The sequence below is a fragment of the Protopterus annectens genome, chromosome 7.part0 (genome assembly GCF_019279795.1).
Source record: "Protopterus annectens isolate FY-2018-M chromosome 7.part0, PAN1.0, whole genome shotgun sequence".
Lineage (NCBI taxonomy): Eukaryota > Metazoa > Chordata > Ceratodontiformes > Protopteridae > Protopterus > Protopterus annectens.
In genome coordinates, this window is record NC_056739.1 from 263,590,711 (window position 1) to 263,612,803 (window position 22,093).

Genomic DNA, 22,093 nt, shown 5'->3' on the forward strand with positions numbered 1-22,093 from the left:
AAAAAGTCACGTTGGTGAATAAAACAATGCTCATCTTCTGGTCTTTTGAGTTGAAGTACAATTGGTAGAATACAAGTCTTACTGTTGTGAATAAATAGTATTGCCAAAATCTGACTTCTGGAAAAGAAAAAGAGAAATGAAATACCTCTGATGAGCTGAAATATGTTGTTTTCATAGCTTCTTGTTTTTGCTATTTCAAGAGATGAGTATATCACAAAGAGGTTAAGTGTCTCATTCAAGGCCAGACAGGCAGTAATTTACAACACGCTGTTAATCTAAAAGCTAGACAACATTATGACTAAATACTTTATCAACTTTTTTATTTTCAAGCATCCTGAAAAACTGAAAGCTAAAGGATTTTAGTAGTATGTAAAACTGTCTGTCGTATAACTCTGATCGTAAAATATAAAAGGTTATAGGGTCAGTGCAGAAGGGTGGCGACTGAGGCTAATACCTACCAGCATTTGAAGGAGGAGTGGCTGGTGGTACTAGTATACTGGGATGCAGCCCACCAACTTTGCTTTGATTGCTGTTGTTTTTTTTTTATTTAATTGAATAAAATATGTTCATCATATTGATCACTGCTGCAGTAATCTTAGCTACGTGGGTTATATTAGGCCAAGTATATAACAGCTAACAAGGTTTCAAAGCTTCTGGGCACTTTCCATGTGCCCAAATTGTCAAGTAGCAGTAGCTGAACTGACTGAAAGCCAAATCTGGGTTTGAAGCCATTCAGAGCTTTACTGCATCCAAAGGGTATGCTTCTCTGAGGCTTCTGAGAATTAACACCCAGTTTGTGCTCCCCTTTGCTTGGCAGATAAGTTCCCCTTGGGGAAAATGTTGTTGATGTTTTATTATTTTGTTATTTTTTTCTTCAGGAAACTTACTTTAAAGCTAGTAGGTTGGGTTCTAACAGACTGTCTTGAGACTGTAGTGTACTTTTAAATGGAACACTATTTTTTTTCTGTCAGTTTAAAGGCAGTGTAAAGTAACTGAACATATTTTTTTCTGTGAAGAAACTGTTTATTTTTCTTTTGTGGTGCCATGTGTTTTAAAGTGCTTTTTACTGTGTTTTTCTCTCAAAAATGTAACTTTTGTGGCTGGCGATTATTTACCAGCAATTGCTGCTTGTCTTAATTGCAAAAGTGGTACCATTTTTGCCTGACCGTGTAACAGACTACCTATCCCACTGTTGGTCTTTCTTTCAGCTGCAAAAAAGTAAAAAATATGCAAACAGTTATTGGTACCACAGCAGGCTAGCAATTTGCCTCAACCACAGGTGGGTGACTCTGCTGTCGCCATTTGTTGTACCTTAGACCACTCATTTCTTACCTTGGATCCCTCTGGTGTAGCAAATACAGCCAGTATGTACTGGAGGTTAGCCACATCCTCTGCTGCTTTTGGGGTCCCCTCAGTAAGCAAGAGAGAGCCACTCTTGTCAGTCCTTGGAATGGGAACAAGGAAGGTTTTTCTGTCTTGTCACAATGCTGTGTCTATTCCTGGGAAGCAGCTGCTGCCATTAGTAACACAGGTGGCCCTATTATTTTTGTCAGAACAGATGACCAAGCATATATCTACTCCTCCTTCAATTTCTTTGGATAGGAATAGCTTACAAGGTCTGGCTCAGGGTTTAATTCAAGCTATTGATCCTTCTTGTAAAATAGTTTCTGGTTAAAGAAACAGGGATTCTTCTTTCCCTGAAGAGATTCAAGACTCATAATCTGAACAGGAAGATGCCGGGATGGATATAGTTTTTTCCCTCAGATTTCTGATTCAAACTTAGAGGAGAGCTCACTTTCTGATTCTCCCAGTGGGGAGTTCTCTTTCTAGAAAATAAAAATAAAAATCGCCACCAAACCTGTACAGAACAGTAACACCTGACAAACTTTATTAACAGGAAAAGACTAAGCACTTTCACCCTGTAGTTCCCAGGGCTTCATCAGAGTAACTGTTAAAATTCAAATGTAAGCTTAAGTAAGCTTCTTAACACAGTCACATGATCAGTCACATGATCAATGCAATAGAGCGGTGAATGAATACTTGTTTAAAAAGGCAGTACAACAGAATTAGCAAAGTACTGTGTTCAATAGCAATCACCTTTAAATATACATATAGATGCATATTAATTAACTTAAAGCAAATTGTTTTAAAATGCTTGTGCTAATAAAATAAATATATTGTATAACTTAGTTAAAAATGCTGATTTAAAAATGTTAGATAAAAATGTTAAATATAAAATATACACTGGTTACACTACATAATACCTACATTGTACTATTGGTTCCAATATTGTAAGTGTGACGACTAGGGAGAGATGGGCGAAGGCTGCCAGCCTAGTCAAATAGAATTTGATATATAATTCTGGCATTTGTAAATAAATGTAAAATACAGGCATGTTTCTTGAGTGTAAAAGATTACTGTGAAATGTGGAACTGCAAAATATGTGACAACATTGCACTCTACTGGCCCAGTGAAGCATGTTGTGATCCTTTCATATTAGAATTCGGCTCCAGTGTGGCTGGATGAAGGTTTCATGCCCATTGTTTTAAGGCTAAAGTTTATGACTAGAATTTAGATGTGGAAGGTGTTTTATTGCTCTAGTTTCTGTTAGAATATACATATGAAATATCTTCTATTGTTGTAAGTTTCTGAGCAGGTGTTAGATGGCTAAATAATACAGTTTGTTTGCTTGGGAAAACCTAAGTGTCAAAAATGATGTAATTTGGGGAGTGACCCAGCAAACATGTTTGTTAGTAATGTTTAAATACTATTTCTCACAAGAGACTGGAAGCATTTTGATCTTGATATCCAGCATATCAGCACTCTGCCTTATGCTCACATGTAAGTTTTAGCACTGTGATTTCTTGTAGGAATAGTTAAAGCTAGTAAAGATTAATTAGGTATTTTTTCTTTGAAATCAGACCTGTCCTACTGTATTATTTTAAGTTTCTGTGTGATCTCTGAACTCTTAGATATCTCTGTGGTATAGTAGTTTTGTCTTGTGTTTTAATTATTTATTATTAAATATTTTTAAAACCTTCTACCTGTGGCTGATTTGTGTAGAGTACATTGGATATTTATAGAGGTTATTGTAATAGGCCACTCTAAAGTAAGCCTAGATTGAATAGTCACATTACCATTGGATAATAATATTGCACAGTAATAATTGGACACCCATTTAAGGGCTTTTTAGTAGCTGATATTATTAACTGGATGGTGGCAGTAATTACTACCGTATAGTCTGGGTAAAGGGGCACAGCTGGAGAATCTGTGTCAGCCTTTCCCAGGAGTGTCTGTGAAGTTCTATAAATACTTATCTCAAAGTGTGTGTGTGTTGTGTCAGCTATTTGACAGAGACACGAAGCACTGGTTAGACAGAGAGGGTACTGGAGGTCCTAGCTTGCCCAGTTAGGCTGAGACCTGGACCCTATAGCTGTGCCAGTGGGGAGTCTTATTGGGGACCAGGAGAGCAAGGGAGGAACCAGCCCCAGACTGACTGTGATCTCTGTGTGCACTTAAGGGAAATTGTACTTTACTGTGTGTATTAGTTATCCTTTCCTCTTCTAGGAGACGACCTCCCTGGTGATAGTGGTGAGGATTGAGGCTCCTTGATTGCTGGGCCAGGGCACGGTTGTCACAGTAAGCATTGCTTTTTCTCTTTTTTTTAATTTTTTTTTAAATTGGCAGGGTAAAACCAGCCACTGTGGGTGGCCAGTGGTGAAGGGGGCTGTGTATGTAAATCAAATGACTTGCTGTTCTGTTTACTGCTGTAATTTTTGCTTTGCAAGACTAATAAATATTTTGGCAAGGGAGGCTGGAACACAGGCTGTGACCAGTATTTCTGTGCAACAAAAATAAATTAATATAACCATTAGTATTGTTAATTTAGTCATGACAGGGTCAAAGTAGGTACTTTAGGTAGGCAGTGGATGAGGAGGCTATTTATGGAAATTATTCTTTTTTCATTTATTAATTTTTATTTTGCCACTGTTTACCAGGTTGTCCAAAAACAGACATTCAATATTATATGTGAACAGACATTCAATAATATATATTAACAGTTACAAATAGATTTGCTAATTAGATTAAAATTATATAAAGGTAGAGGCAACTATTACAGTATACAAGATAGTCATACAATAGTGGATCATCACTTAACAAGGCCAAGTGTTCTCTAGTTTAGCCAGAAAACCTAACAAGGTTGTTTAAATGGAAAACTAAGATGGTTGACCAGAACCAGACTGTGAATGTGGTTTAAAAGGACATCAGCAAGGTGGTAATGTGGTACAACACAAAAGATCACTGGAAGATATGGAGTGGATTGTAAGATGACAGCATATGTAAAACACACACTAGGTAGGCAAAAGGACACAGCAATTAATAATAAAGCGTGCCCATTGACATAAAAATTATAAATAAAAAGTACCACAGGGGTTATAGTTCTGGCGGATGTCCATTCCAGTCTCAACATGACATTGCACAAGGGGTGGAAGGAAAAGTGTTCATTTTTGTTGATGACATAAAAGATATGCAACAGGATTGATGACTAATGTGACACAGTAGCAAGGAAGGAAGTTGCATGGTGGCATGTATAACAAAATATGTCATCAGTAGAAAACAAGATGCCATTTTTTCTGAATAGTTGATAATATCTTGTCTGGAATCATATCTTGATTAGAATATGTACAGGGCCAAGGGGGTTCAGAGTAGGGCAACAAAAGCAATGCTCATTCTTTACCAGAGGAAAAGATTCATGTATACATGATTGAAGAAGACGGGTGGAGTATGCTAGAAATTTCCAGGAACCTGAGAGAAATTTACAGGGCCAATTCTGGTTCCATAAGTTAAAACATTGAATAAGAACAAAAGTTTTCATATCAGACATGCAGAGTAGACAGCAGGGAAATTTCAATTATTTTTTTCATATAACAGATGATAACATATTAGAGCAGTCTTCCAAAAAACTCATAATTTCAGATACAGTAAAATAATTTAAGCATTCATATGATAGATATAATGCAGTTTTAAAAGAAAAGGATGTAAAAAAATGCAAGCTGCATGTTATGGAGACTCAAGTTTCCTTCACTTTCTCAGTACAAAACACTTCTTTTACATTTTCATATGGATTTCACCTTTTTTGCTTTGGGCAGTTACTTCATACCTGTGTTTACTCCATATAGAAATTATGTCTTTATACTAAAAGTGAACTTATTTTTTTCTAGTTTGTTTACTAATTATCCAGTCTTCATTTCCCATGGAGCAATGATTTTGCAATAAGAAAATGAAACGTGGTGTTGGTGTGTAAAGTACTCCCGCATTCTTGTTGCATGGCAGCATGTATCTTTATTTGGTACATTTGCACCTGAACTTTATAGACTGAAGTACATGTTTAGATGTTTTATGTACACTTAAGTTTTATACAGTTACAGTGGACAGCTGAGGATTTATTATTGTAGTTCTGAAAAGACACAGCAGCTTATGTGATTATGAAAATCACAACTTGATGGGCATAATCTGTGCTTCTATCCATTCATAAGGAATAGTTTTTGCTATAAGTTTACTTTCTTGAAGGTTAGTGGCTAATAATGTGAAGTAGTGACACTGCACTTTGAGTTAATGGCCATATTTGTTTTGTAATTATACAATAAATCTCTTAATTTTAGCTTAATGAATGAATACTGACATTTAAAATAAAATGTCTCATGGACTTAAAGATATGGTGTTTGGAAACCTAGGTCTGCCAGTCTTTTTTGTCTGCAAGAAATGCATCCATAGATATGTGATTTTATGCTGGTGAGAAATTTCCTTGCAGACTTTATCTTATTACTCACTTTCTAGGGTCTCTGCCATGCTGACTAACAGAACCTCATGCCCATCTAGACATACAGTGTAGTGTACTATTGAGTGAGAGGCATATTATGGTTGGCCACCAACTTAGTGAGTAAAGTGTTCTGTTCCCTAACCCCTAGGCCCCTTGGGGTTTGCAGATATCCAGCTGTGTACAATACGTGTCTACAACATGCGCATACTTCCACACATACATTAAACTACAAGTGTACTACTGCTACTACTTAGGTTGACACTCACTGTTGGTCCCAACTCTGTTCCTGCACCACCTAATTTGCTTCAGGTGGAAGACATGCAGAAGCTGATACCACCTCATTCTTTCTAGGTAGGGTTGAATGGCACAATTCTCTCATTCCTGTCACTCCCAGTCAAACCAACCAGCTTGTGGGCTACTGATCAATGCCAGCTCCTGCAGGGAGCATTCAGTGTTTCCTCACCCTGCACTAGAGAGCCAACAGCAGATCTCTGTAGAGTAGCAAAACAGTTAGGCATAACATTTGTTGCATGCTTTTTCTGTAACATGCAGTCCCCAAAGCTATGCTAAAAGATATATTAAGAAATGCAGCATCCTGCATTTGATCAACATTAGTTGTGTCAGGATGAACCAGGATCATGTCAGGGCTACCCAGAAATGAAATGTGCATCTGCTCTGTAAATATAAGTGCACTCAGAATGCACTACCAAAGATGTCAGTTCACAGCATTCAACAAACAAACACATATAAAAAATAATTAAATCTGACTCCAAACTAGGCTTCTCTCAAATTTACACACAGGTATAAAACTGTTCCACAAATGCCACACTCCATGAAACACACACCAATGAAAATTTTGGGTTAAACTAAATATGGGGGGAAAAAAAAAGCTTATATCTATACTTTTTGTTTCAGGTGCAAGCCTCTCACACCCCCAGCTACTTTTGTACATACCAACTCTGAGTGTGTGTGTGTGTGTGTGTGTGTGTGTGTGTGTGTGTGTGTGTGTGTGTGTGTGTGTGTGTGTGTGTGTGTGTGTGTGTGTGTGTGTGTGCACATGCTTGTGTAATGGATATATATATATATATATATATATATATATATATATAGAGAGAGAGAGAGAGAGAGACAGATATACGTATGTGTGTGCAGTTCACCAAAAAGGAGTTCCTGTAGGTTTTGCTGTAATCACGCCATTCTATCAGGAACAGCAGTCTTTTTACATTGTTACAAACTTGCACTAATGAACATTTCTATAAAGGGATACAGTCATCAGCATGGTATTACTGGGATCTTTCCCTAAACTCAAGGTGAATGCAGTAAATGCAGGCAATATTATCATGACAAGACAATTTCAAACTTTAAACCAGGCATCTAATACAGCAATCAATAATCTGACCTTGTTAAATGTCATCACAGGCTAGAGCTGGTTGTATGAACCACAGCAGCAAGCAGTGGTGGGATTAACATTAGATGCGTGGAAATCAAAACACGTAGTTCAAAAAAGTTTTTATCTGAAACAGGACTATAGAATAAGTGAATGACATATGATGTACAGCACGCACTGCAATTTATAATGTAATGCATTACAGTATGGACTTGGCATGAACTAAGGCTATACTCCAAAGTACCTGTTCCTTCACACATTCAGAAATGTAATCTCTCACTTTGCATATGTTGTCATTTGTATTGAGTATTTGCAGTTTGAGCCTAGCAACCGCTGAAGCCACACTTCTGCATCCTGCCTATTATTACTTTAAAATTATAATTATTTAAATTAGTCTGTGAATTGTCCAATTTCTGTTAAATTTATTGACAATATATTTCATTTTTATTCTGTAGGTATAGAAGAATTACAGTTTAAAAGGAAATCAAGTCATTAATCCTCTAAAACTGGAGGCACTTGGTATGTAGATTGGATTTTTTTTTTACTATGATTATTGCAAAAGTAATAGGCCTCATTATTGTATATAGAATTACTTCAGTTTTACTTCACCCAGATAGCATTCACATCAACTATTCCTGGACCTGACTTTTTTGTCCATTTTGTTCCCACAGTCTTTCTTGTGGTCCCTCAAAAACAGAATATATATATATATATATATATATATATATATATATATATATATATATATATATATATATATATATATATATCAAATGTATACACATACATTTCACTTGTTTCTTTTTCATGTAGTAGGATTTTTTTGTCCAGCCTAATGCATTTTTTTGCACGGTTGCGCAGTTCTTGGTACTTAGTTAGGCTTTGTGTTTCTTTGTTTTTTTGATATTAAAGCCAGTCAGCATCTCTGGACTTGAGGATTTGTTTGGTTTATTTACTGAGCCAGGGGTTTTTAGAGGTTCAGTCCTTGATTTTGCACAATGGAGTGACAGTGTCTAGGTGTTGTAGAAATGTTTTGTTGAAATATGCTACATCCTGGTCAAGTGGGTGGGTTTTTAGGGACGTCCAGTCACAGTTACAGAGTGAAGTATTGAGGACCTCAGGAGAGAATTTGTTTGTGTTTCTAGTGGATATATAGTTAGTGGTTTTGCATATGCTTGTTCTACCACATATAAAGTATATTATGTTGTGGTCACTTAAGGTGTCTGGGAGACTGCCTGCATGGGGGTACAATGTGGGGTTGTTAGTTAGGACCCAGTCAAGGATGGATTCCCATTTAGATTTTTTTATCACATCTACTTGTAATTTGGACTAGCTGCTGGTAGCCATGGAGATCTATTAGATTACTTGGTGGTTCTGATATGCAGGTGAACCAATCTAGGTTGAAATCCCACAGAATAAGGATTTCTTGTGAGTATGTGGAAGAACACCAGGATAGGAAGTCTTCAAGGCTAGCAGGTGTATTACCAGGTAGAATATAGATCACAGATGCCAGATGCTAACTCACAAATGCAGGGAGTATATGCTATGTCCAAGGCCTGGTTCAAGTTTATGTTTCCTTGAGGAAGTAATGTGTCAATTGCTAGTTCAGAAATGCAGGGAGTATATGCTGTGTCCAATGCCTGGTTCGTGTTTATGTTTCCTTGAGGAGGTAATGTGTCAGATGCTAATTCAGAAATGCAGGGAGTATATGCTATGTCTAAGGTCTGGTTCGTGTTTATGTTTCCTTGCGGAGGTAATGTGTCAGATGCTAATTCAGAAATGCAGGGAGTATATGCTGTGTCCAAGGCCTGGTTCATGTTTATGTTTCCTTGAGGAGATAATGTGTCAGATGCTAATTTAGAAATATAGTGAACATATGCTATGTCCAATGCCTGGTTCACTTTTATGTTTCCTTGAGAAGGTAATGTGTCAGATGCTAATTCAGAAATGCAGGGAGTATATGCTATGTCCAAGGCTTGGTTCACATTTATATTTCCTTGTGGAGGTAATGTGTCAGATGCTAATTCAGAAATGCAGGGAATATATGCTTTGTCCAAGGCCTGGTTCATGTCTATGTTTCATTGAGGAGGTAATGTGTCAGATGCTAATTCAGAAATGCAGGGAGTATATGCTATGTCCAAGATCTGGTTCACGTTTATGTTTCCTTGTGGAAGTAATGTGTCAGATGCTAATTCAGAAATGCAGGGAGCATATGCTGTGTCCTAGGCTTGGTTCACCTTTATGTTTCCTTGTGGAGGTAATGTGTCAGATGCTAATTCAGAAATGCAGGGAATATATGCTATGTCCAAGAACTGGTTCACGTTTATGTTTCCTTGCGCAGGTAATGTGTCAGATGGTAATTCAGAAATGCAGGGAATATATGCTATGTCCAAGGCCTGGTCCACGATTATGATTACTTGCAGAGGTAATGTGTCAGATGCTAATTCAGAAATGCAGGGAGTATATGCTATGTCCTAGGCCTGGTTCGTGTTTATATTTCATTGAGGAGGTAATGTGTCAGATGTTAATTCAGAAATGCAGGGAGTATGTGCTATGTCCAAGGCTTGGTTCACCTTTATGTTTCCTTGCAGAGGAATGTGTCAGATGTTAATTCAGAAATGCAGGGAGTATGTGCTATGTCCAAGGCTTGGTTCACCTTTATGTTTCCTTGCAGAGGAATGTGTCAGATGCTAATTCAGAAATGAAGGGAATATATGCTATGTCCAAGGCCTGGTTCACGTTTATGTTTCCTTGAGGAGGTAATGTGTCATATGCTAATTCAGAAATGTAGGAAGCATGTGCTATGTCTAATATCTGGTTCACGTTTTTGTTTCCTTGAGGAGTTAATGTGTCAGATGCTTGACTCAGTCTGCTTTTCAGCAACACTTTCTTGTTATTTCCCTTGCGTGTTGAATGCATGGGCCACTTAGGCATGCTATTTATAGTAATATTTTGTAGGATTCTTATCCTTTATTGATCTAATTTTACTGATCCTTGTTTTTTTCCTTCATCTTGGTGGATGGGCTTGATGTTGTAATAGTGATGCCAATGGTGGGGCAAATTTCCTGTGGCATAATTGAGCACTGTGGCTCAGTATATTTGACCATACAGTTCAGCTCTGCTGTCTGGACTCAGGAATGATGCTAAATTTGGGAACCCTCTTTTTCATCTAGAAGACCTTGACTTGATGATCTTTACTTAAAGGTGCTAGACAACTAGAAGTTTTGCTCTCTCGATCTTTCCACCCTGGAACTTTGGCTGAAGACGTTTCAGAATGATATGGGGTACTGAGCTCTTCCATTTCCATGTTTCTGCTTTCAGAGGAGACATTTCTTCTGTACTATATGGACAGTTTTGTTGCAGTCATCACTGAATGGTCATCTATTTGGTATTATTCTTTCTCAGTGACAAGGGAAGGGACACTGTGACTTAAAACAAGTTTATTACAGCTTCAGCCAAAGCAGATGAATGGAGCAAGAGGGACTTAATAGTACTGATAACTTCATGATACTCTCTAAAACACCTAGACTGGCTTGAATTACCCCACACGCTTCTTCTCTTCCAGTTCCAGATCATCCATTCTATCCTATACCAGCATTCCTACTGCCCAGCATTATCCCCTCTCATCTTCCATTATTCTTCCTCCAGACCTCTCCGAAGCTCTAACCAAGACCTGCTACAAATCTACAAACCCAAGTCTAAAGCTGGACGCAACATGTACAGCTATCACCCCACTATTGCTTGGAATAGGCTTCCACTAGAAATCAGGACCCTTACACATCCTAAACAATTTAAGACAGCCACTAAAGAGCACTTTAAAAGTCACTGGTTCTGCTACTGCACTCTCCCTCCTTAACATCCCCTACTTCTCATACCTTAATCTACTTTCTGCCCTTAACTCACTCTTCTCACTAGCTCTCTCTAATCTTCCTTGACTACTCTTTCTACTGTCTTCTAAAATCTATTAAGCAAATTGCCTCAGAGAAACATTCTATTGTAATTATCTTGCCTTCATGCAACTACATTATGATAAAACTGGGTTTTTGTAAACACTTACCCCAAAAACTATACTCATCTTAATGACATATTTCTTTTTATACATCTTGAAATAGTTATGCTATACTCCTGATTACTGACACTGTAAAGCATTGTATTGCTAACTTAATGCTTTGTAATAATCCTGTAACATTGCTGTTTAATGCTAATTTATAATGAAAATTGTATAATATGTTGGAGCTTTTCTCCCCAGCCCTCCAATGAAAAAGGGCTCTTCAGCTCAGTCGGACAATCCCGGTCAACAAATGTAAGATAAAATAAACAAAATAAATAAATTATCTTAATTCTTTCAAGAAGTTGTATGTCTGTGTAGGACGGATCTGACTTTATTTATTCTGCTTTGCTGTTTTCCTTTTCTGTTCTCTTGTATATACATTTTATAATTTCCTTTTGTTCTGCATGCCACTTGGCTTTCCTGTAAAAGTCTAATAGAACTTCCCTTGATAGAAAAATATTGATTACAGGCCATCAGAATCATTCAACTGTGATCTTTAGTTGAGATTAGGATATCACCAAAAGCAACTTATGTAGTGGTATTAAACCTGTTTCCTGTATCAGGTGACTGAAGTATTTTAATAGTATCTATCTCTGTCTGATGAACTCTGATGGAACATCTTACTGGTTATTACTCTTTCTAGATATGGACATCATTGTAGAATTGTACAGGTCAGAACTCAGCTAAAACAGTCCCTTGTGAAACATTGTAGTATGCATATTTTGGTAGATTGTCTAGGGAAATGAGGGAGGAAGCTGAAAGGTACAAGGAGATGATACCCATTTGTTCTTATCTCTCCCTTCCGATGAGTCTTGAATATAAGCAAAATGCATAGCTCTCAACCTTCTGTCTCCAAAATGAGGAACACTATCTCTCATAATGTCGAACAAATGGCCAAAATGTGGAACAATTTCTAGTAGTTTACTAACAACTTCAACTAGAAAGCTCATAGGACATTTAAAATGTGTTATTTTTGCTTATAGAAAAGTTATTTTAATGACATCATATGATTCATTTCTATTTACCATGGATATCATTTACAAAATACCTGCCACTGAATCAGAGGCGGCTGGTGACTTCAAATCAAAGGGGGGCTGCAGGAGACAGCTGAATGGGTGGGGTCAATTGGAAGGGCTGTGGCCAACCAGAATGGGGAGGAGCTATGCTCAAAACCACAAAAACTGTAACTTTAATTAAATACGCTGCCCTGGGTGCCAAACCATCATTATGAGAGTCCAATCAAGACAAAATGAAGTGTAGAAGAAAAAATATTTCAATGCACTGGCTGCACAACAGCTTACTAGATGGAAACAAAAAGGTTGTGAGGAATGACAAAATAAATTACTTTTTAAATACATTACTGGAATGCCAGTCAAAATCAAGTATAAGAAAAACAAGCAACACTCAAATCAAACCACTTCTCCTTGCACTGCAGTTCTAATTATAATTTATATTCAGCTTTATTAAAGTACCAAGTAACATGCTGAAAGTAGCAATCTCTGTGATACCCCCACTTGTAAAAATCTTTCTTATCCAAAAAAGACCTGCTGCCTGACAACTATCTACTTGTTTTATGGGGAAAACATAATCAAAGTAAAAAAATGAAAAGCAAACAAAAAACAAGCTCAAGATAAATTGCTTAAAGGATTACTGCACAGGTTATGGACCACACATGATAGATTGGAATTCTGTTTAGTTTGTAGGTAAAGCCTCCAAAGATGACTGCAAGTCTCCAACAAATGTAATGAGCTTCCTAATGTAATCCTGTCCTTTATTACAAATACTGTCATATGCATTTCAATACCCAAGGCTTATTTGTTATCTAGTTATGTAAGTATTCTCTGCATGGCAACAACAGAAAGGCTTTCAATGTTGGCAATTCTTTAACAATATGCTTATTAAAGCTTACTTGCATCTTACAATCTCAGAAAAGCTTACCCGATGGTCATTAAATCATTGCTACTTAAACACAGAGCAACAGGCACTTTCTAAATAATAATAAGCATAAATCAACAGTATAAAAATATGACAGAAAACAGAACATTCTGCAAAATCAAGGACAGATGAAAAGCCATTGTACTACTTTTGTCTACCTTGGATGGGGGGATACTCTGCACATTTACACTGAATAACTACTCCTTGCCTTGCTTGAACACATCCAGAGTCACTACATGGGGGAGTGGGGTGTAACAAGTATGTCACAATTTGAAATTTCTCTCTCTGACTGAGATGGCCCTGACACATTTATCATATCTCTCAACCTCACAGCAAGACATCTGGACAAAGCCATACATAGAAGTGGGACAAAGGCCCAAAAATAAGGACAATTTTTAAATATTGCTCTTATAAACTTAAAAAGATAATAGAATAGTAGGTCTTGCATTAGCATGAATTTTCTGAAGGGTATGAAATCTGAAACTCAAATGTCTGTCATTATTTTCTAACTTCAGTGTTTAATGATTTGCCACTAATTTGCCAAAAAAAACCCACATTTTTTATGAAAAATGGACCAAAAATGTGATGCAAAAATATAAAATAGCCACACAATACAGCTGGGAACCTGTCAAAGAAGGGACACTTTTTTTAATATTAGTACTGCTAACTTGAGCAGCTAACAAAATAAAAGAATCTACATGCATTTTTGAAATAAAAGTAATCTATAACTCTGATTATTACAGTTATTTATTAACTGTAAACCATCCACGTTTTCTTCTAAAATTGCCATTTTGCGGAGGGATTATTAGGGGAAGAGGAACATTTTGAGCCAAAAATCAGGGACAGTTGAGAGGCTTGGATATGCCTAATTCTATAAAGCAATTTATTTGCACTTACCTCTCAACCTGTTAATGCAGGAAATCTGGACAAGGCCAAATATATTGGGGGAACATATAAACAGTACTAAAAATTGCTCTTGTATAAACTGAGACAGTTGATAGAATATAACAGGTCTTGCTTTAGCATGCATTTTTCTGAAGGTTATGAAGTCTGAAACTCAGTGTCTGTCATTATTTAGTAACTTAATTCCTAAATGATTTTGCCAGAAAACCACAATTTTTTATGAGGAACAAACCAAAAATAAGAAGCAAAAATCTATTCATTCTGTGAAAATCTGGACAGTTGAGAGGTAAAGTTCAGCCGGGGCTGTCTTTGAGTTTGCCGCCCTTCTCCCTCCCAAAATCATGGTCGTCCCCCCCTGCAGCCATTCCAATGAACCATTACTTGGCTATTTCACATTTACCATAAACACTAATCTGCATACTGCTTTACTTCTACGATGATTTGGACTTCATTTGAAAGTTTTATTTTGCATTTTACAGCACAAACACTAAGACATCTGCTAAACAAAGCAATGCAGTCTCACAATGAAAACAAACTTAGCATTAAAACTTCTCTGCCCTTGAAACTCACATTCATTGAAACAGCATTGAAACCCACATTCAAAGAAAATGCATTTTGCCAGTGGCAGATAAAGATTAACTTTGAGCTGTTTTCTTCCTGTCCTCTGCATCTTGCTGTCTCACCAACCAGCTGCATGTCCTCTCTCACCACATCCATAAACCTTATCTTAGGCCTTCCTCTTTTCCTGTTACCTGGTAGCGTCATCCTTAGCATCTTTTTCCCAATATACTCAGCATTCCTCCTCAGCACATGTCCAAACCAACGTAATCTTGCCTCGCTGGCTTTGCCTCCAAACCTTCCAACCTGGGCTGACCCTCTAATATACTTATTCCTAATCCTGTCCACCCTTGTCATACCCAGTGCAAATCTTAACATCTTTAACTCTGCCACATCCAGCTCTAACTCCTGCCTTTTTCTTAATGCCACTGTCTCCAACCCATTTAACATACCTGGTCTCACTACCCTTTTGTAGACCTTCCCTTTCACTCTTACTGGTACCTGTCTGTCACAAATCACTCCTGACACTCTTCTCCACCCACTCCACCCTGTCTGTACTCTCTTCTTCACTTCTCTTTCACACTCACCATTACTCTGAACTATTCATCCCAAGTATTTAAACTCATCCACCTTCGCCACCTCTACTTGCATCTTCACCATTCCTCTATCCTCCCTTTCATTCACACACATATATTCTGTCTTAGTCCTGCTGACCTTCATTCCTCTTCTCTCTAGAGCATATCTCCATCTCTCCAGGGTCTCCTCCACCTGTTCCCTACTCTCACTACAGATCACAATATCATCTGCAAACATCATAGTCCACGGGGACTCCTGTCTGATCTCGTCTGTCAACCTGTCCATCACCATTGCAAATAAGAAAGGGCTCAGAGCTGATCCTTGATGTAATCCATGATTCCCATCTCCACCTTAAATGCATCTGTCACTCCCACCGCAGACCTCACCACTGTCACACTACCCTCATACATATCCTGTGCCACTCTTACATACCTTCAGACACTCCCGACTTCCTCATACAATAGCACAACTCCTCTCTAGGCACCCTGTCATATGCTTTCTCTAAGTCTACAAAAACACAATGCAAATCCTTCTGACCTTCTCTGTACTTCTCCATCAACACTCTCAGAACTAACATTGCATCTGTAGTGCTCTTTCCCATCATGAAACCATACTGCTAATCACTAATAATCACGTCCCTTCTTAACCTAGCTTCCACTACTCTTTCCCATAACTTAATGTTGTGACTGATCAATTTAATTCTTCTGTAGTTACTACAGCTCTGCACATCACTTTTTTCTTAAAAATTGGTACCAAAACACTTTTTCTCCATTCCTTAGGCATCCTCTCACTTTCCAAAATTGCATTAAACAATCTGGTTAAAAACTCCACTGCCATTTCACCTAAACACCTCCATGCTTCCACAGGTATGTCATCTGGACCAACAGCTATCCTTACTTCCTCCTTGCTAATCCATTGCACTTCATGATTCACTCTCCCCACATCATCCAACCTCCTCTCCCTCTCATTCTCTTCATTCATCAACCCTTCAAAGTACTCTTTCCATCTGCTCAACACACTCTTCTCGCTTGTAAGTTTCCCTCATTATCCTTTATCACCTTTACCTGCTGCACATCTTTCCTAGCTCGGTCCCTCTGAATAGCCAATTGATACAGGTCCTTTTCTCCCTCCTTAGTGTCCAAACTTTCATATAACTCTTCATATGCCTTATCCTTAGCCTTCTCCACCTCTCTCTTTTCCATGCACCTCATCTCCTTATACTCTTGTCTACTTTCTTCATCTCTCTGACAATCCCACTTCTTCTTTGCCAACCTCTTTCTCTGTATACTCTCCTGTACTTCCTCATTCCACCACCATGTCTCCTTGTTGTCCTTCCTCTGTCCAGATGTCATACCAAGCATCTTTCTAGCCATCTCCCTTACTAGCTCTGCTGTAGTTAGCCAGTTATTTGGTAACTCTTCACTGCCACCCAGTGCTGTCTTAACTCTTCCCTGAACTCCATCTCACAATTACCCTTTTTCAATTTCCACCATTTGATCCTTGGTGCTGCCCTCACACTCCTTCTCCTCTTCTTGATCACTAAAGTCATCTTACAAACCACCATCCTATGCTGCCTAACTACACTTTCCCTATCACCAATTTACAGTCTCCAATCTCCTTCAAACTGGCCCTCCTACATAAGATATAATCCACCTATGTGCATCTTCCTCCACTCTTGTATGTCACCCTATACTCCTCCCACTTGTTAAAATGCATATTCACCACAGCCATGTCCATCCTTTTTGCAAAATCCACTACCATCTGACCTTCTGCATTCCTTTGTTTAACACCATACCTACCCATCACTTCCTCATCCCCTCTGTTCCCTTCACCAACATGACGATGGAAATCTGCTCCAATCACCACTCTGTCACCTTTGGGTACAGTCATCACCACTTTATCCAACTCACTTCAAATTTTTCTTTCTCGTCCATCGCACACCCAACTTGTGGTGCATATGCACTAAAAACATTGATCAGTACACCATCAATTTCCAGCTTCATAAACATCACTCTGACACTTTTTTCACCTCCAAAACACTCTTAGCATACTGTTCCTTCAGAATAACTCCTATGCCATTTCTCCTCCCATCCACACCATGATAAAACAATTTGAACCCACCTCCGATACACCTAGCCTTACTCCCCTTCCATCTGGTCTATTGCACACACAATATACCAACCTTCCTTCTGTCCATCATATCGGCTAGCTCTCTCCCTATGCCAGTCATACTGCCAACATTCAAAGTTCCAACCCTCACTACTACAGTCCTAGCCTTTCTCCTCTCTTCCTGCCTTCGGCCATGCCTTCCCCACCTCTCTTCCTCTGGCCAACAGTAGCCCAATTTCTGCCAGTATCCAGTTGGCTAACAGTACTGGTGGCAGTCATTGTTAACCTGGGCCTCGACCGATCCGTATGCAAATATTTACTGGTGTCTGCATGAATGATTTGGCCAAGTTTTATGCCGGATGCCCTTCCTGACGCAACCCTCCCCATTTATCCGGGCTTGGGACCGGCACAAAGAAATGCACTGGCTTGTGCGTCCCCAGTGGCTGGTTGTATTAAATTATATTCCTTGAACAAAACAGTACAGTTGTTAGACAACGTTTTAAATTTATTGTTTTGAACATTTTTCCAGTAAACAATGAAACAAAATGCATGCATCAATAATGACAAAACTGCCTAATTCAGAACATTTTTCCAGTAAACAATGAAACAAAATGCATGCACTAATAATGACAAAACTGACCAATAAAGAACATTTGCATCATAAAAGTCTACTCAAACTTCTACAGTCCACCAGTATCAGTAAATATGCACAATCTCTGAAGAAGTAAAAGTAATCTAAATAATTCCACATTAAAGAAATCTGTATCTAATGAAGAGGTTGCTGCTAGCAAACAACTTTATATTTCATTGTTTCATCTACAAATAAAGTGCCTGTTGCCCTTGAAGAATAAATTACCTATGTTAGCATTAAAAATTATAAGCTAGTAAAACTGCATTAGCTTATGGATGGCAAACTGATAACAGGTTCATAGTTACTAGGTATCTTTGCCAAAAAGGACTGCAGCATCCACCCCCTTTACAATACAGTACAGTATCAGCAATGCATCTATCTACTGTGGGAGTAGAACCCACAGCCTTCTGCATCAAAAGCAAGTACACTACCTGTTGTGCTATTAACAATGCAAGCCGACTCAGCATGAGCAGCACTAAACTTTTGTTCCCCTGCAGCTCTCAATGTCTTGTAAAATCTGCTTGACACTCAGTTGTATCTCTGAACTTTGCAGCGCAAGAAATCTGGAAAAAGCCAAAATTTATTGGGGGGGACAAAAGCCCAAAAACCAAGGTCACATTTTAAACATTGCTTGTATAATATTGTAAAGTTGCTACAATAAAATGCTGTGTTACCACCATACATTTTACTGCCAAGTATTGAACCCATGACCCTGTGAAAAACAGTCAGAGCCACATACCACTATGTCAAATAATCTATTTTATGAAAGAGATGAAGACTGAAACTTAAATGGCTGCCATTTAGTGAATTCAGTTCTCACCATAGCTGTCAACCTCTTAGCACAAAACACCTGAACAAAGCCAATAATGGGGGAATACTGCCCCCAAACATATTCAGTGAATTCAGTTCTCGCCATAGCTCTCAACCTCTTAGCAAAAAACATGTAGACAAAGCCAGTAATGGGGAACTACACCCCCAAACATATTCAGTGAATTCAGTTGTCACCATAGCTCTCAACCTTAGCACAAAAAACCTGGACAAAGCCAATAATGGGGGAATACAGTCCCAAAAATAGGGACACATTTCAAATGCCCATGTTATAAATTTAGAAAATTGCTTGAATAAAATGTTTTGTGTTGCAATGTACTTTCTGAAGAATATGAAGCCTGAAATTCAAATCCCTGTTATTTTTATTTATTTAACATTTGTTAAGCAGGAAAGTCTGACTTGAAACAAAAGCCAATTTTCAGCAGAGGCCCAGAGAGAAACACTTATGTCTTTGTAAGATGGGAGAACATGCAGACTACACACAGAAGGCATCCCAGCCAAGAATCAAACCAGAGAACCTGAAGCTGTCACGCAACAATGCTACCAGTGCACCACTGCATTACAGACTGTGTAAGGTAACAAAAATCCAGAAACCACAGATTTTATGAGGAACAGAACAGAACAAATACGAGGCAAAAATCTGCATGTTTTTTACAAATGGTGGTGGGTAGGGAATTCAGGCCCTTGCCACCTGCAACCAAGGTATAGGGTTCAATCCTGAGGTATTATCTAGCCACCAGTACACAGCAACTGGGGTGTTTTAAACACAGACACACACCGTTGCTTGTAATACTACACTTACATGGGTCCAGGGCCTACTGTTGCTGTATAGCTCCACATATCCACTCACTAGGCTCCCGTGAGATGTCACCGATCCTGTGGTGAAGTCCTTCTTTCCTGTGAGACCATGCCAGCCTGCGGACATTGCAGTCCAATCCCTTTCCAGTCTATGCAGTTGTAACTAACAGCATAGACTTCTGGGATGCTCTTGACTGCTGTGTTTCTAATCTGGACTGCTGCTGAATCAGTCTGGAGCTTTGCGCATGCTCTGGACTGGTTCAGCAGCAGTCTGGATGTCGGAAATGCTGTGCATGCATGAAGGTCCACAATTTTTGTCCTTTTGTTTAGTTTCTTTCTTCTTTCTTTTACAGTTGAGGTCTTTCTTCTTTCTTTTACAGCTGTGGGGCTGCAGTCCTGCAGTCCAATGGCATGGGCCGCCCCTGCACTGAATGCATAACAGACTCTTCCAATGTGCAACATTGAGGAACATGAACTTTTAAGACCCCAAATGAGGAATGTTCCTCATAATGAGGTACACTTAAGAGATATGGCAAAATGGATTCCTTACACATTTCAACTGTGTGTAGCCAGTACTTCAAACTATGGTGTTAAAAGAAGTCTTTACTATATGCACATAGCATCCAGGAATGATGTTTTAGTTAGAGTGAAACAATTATGATAGGAAAATATAAATGGAATATAAATGAATGAATGTGTAAGCAGTGGTGAAACTGATGTTATACCTTCCTACTGTGGCAGTGAAAATTAAATCAAAAAGGAATTTGACATGTTACTAAGTTGCCAGCTCTATTGGCCTAGAAAGAAAATGCCCTAAACATGATGCTAGTGACATAATTTTGGTTAGTGGCTTGTTCACATGTGGAACTGGCTGGGAGGAAAGAGGAATTATGGGGCTTTCCCTGTACGCTTATCTTCTTGGGGTGGATCAGAAATAATTGTGCAGATGAGCTGGTGCTGATTGGTATAGTCTTGGAGGAGACTAGGGTTGGGATCTATGCAAGTACAGGCCTGAAAATCATTCTTCATACCAGGGTTTAGGACATAATACACCCAGACAATGTTGCAGACAGAAGCCTAAAAAGTATCCAGTGGTTGCAGCTTCTGTTTGTGGCTTTAGTGCCAAACTGGCTACACTGCCTCCCTTGATACTGGGCACCATCTTTCAGGGGGTTCAACTGTTAACTCCAGTTTTGAAGATAAGCCAGGTAATATGCATGTGCATGCCCACATACACACACACACACACACACACACACACACACACACACACACACACACACACACACACACACACACACACACACACACACACACACACACACATACACACACACACACACATACATACACACACACACACACACACACACATACACACAGTTAATCTGCTGACTGGATTAAAACTTAGTTGTTAAGTAATTTGTCTATAACCTGCTTACAAATAAGATTTCCATCCAAAAATATTAAATAAACTCATCCAGGCTGTGATGACCCACCACTGGACTAGTAATCAAGAAGCCTCAATCCTCACCACTGGCACCAGTGGGGGATGTACACTGAGTGAATGACAGGCACACACACAGTATTTCCAGATTCAGCATCAAGTGCAATTTCCCTTAAGAGCACACAGAGGACCACAGTCAATCCGGGGCTGGTTTCTCCCCTTTCTCCCGATCCCCAATAAGACTCCCCACTGGCACAGCTACAGAGCTGAGTCCTTAGCCAGGGTTCCAAGCCAAATCCTCCAACATTTTCTCTGTCCAACCTGTGCTTCATGTCCCTGCCCAAGTAGCTGACACACACACACACACACACACACACACACACACACACACACACACACACACACACACACACACATACACACTCTTGGAGATTTGTTTTACACACACACACACACACACACACACACACACACACACACACACACACACACACACACATACACACATCTGGGAAAGGCTAGCACAGGTTTACTAGCTAAGCCCCCCTCTGCCCACACTATAGAGTAGTTATCACTGCCACCATAATCCCTTATCAGCTGCTTTAAGGCCCTTAACAAAGGGTGTCTAATCTTACTGTGTAAACTTACTATTAATAAAAATGGTAGTTTGAGCAAGAGCAAGACTGTTAGGTGACCCACAGTGTCATCAAATAAATATGCAAATACTCTCAGAACTTAACTAGCACTACAAAGATCAGCCACAATGAAAGGTTTAAATATATTTAATAATAAATAATAAAATAACAAGAAAATACTCAGTATATAATTACAATGACATCAGAGTTCAAAATCACAAGAAATATTTAAAACAACATTGCAGGACAGTTTCAAATAAATAAAAATATCTGAACTAAGTGTAGCTATATTCCTAACTTTGTCTAAGAGAATTATAGTGTCCGCTAGACTTACTCAGAGCAATGCAGATTTTGTGAATGGATTTTATTTAGTTGTTGTTGTCAGGTCAAAGACAAAAGACAGAATACAGAATG

At 38.7% G+C, this 22,093-nt stretch overlaps 1 protein-coding gene across 2 annotated transcripts in view; it reads left to right on the top strand.

Moving 5' to 3' along the window:
* Positions 1–22,093, top strand: part of LOC122806386 (leucine-rich repeat neuronal protein 2-like) — a 1,426,491-nt gene that overhangs the window by 1,106,605 nt on the left and 297,793 nt on the right. For both annotated transcript variants that reach the window (XM_044076746.1, XM_044076747.1), the window contains one exon: positions 7,664–7,727. The gene's annotated coding sequence lies outside the window, so the exon portion shown is untranslated. The remainder of the gene's footprint in view (positions 1–7,663; positions 7,728–22,093) is intronic.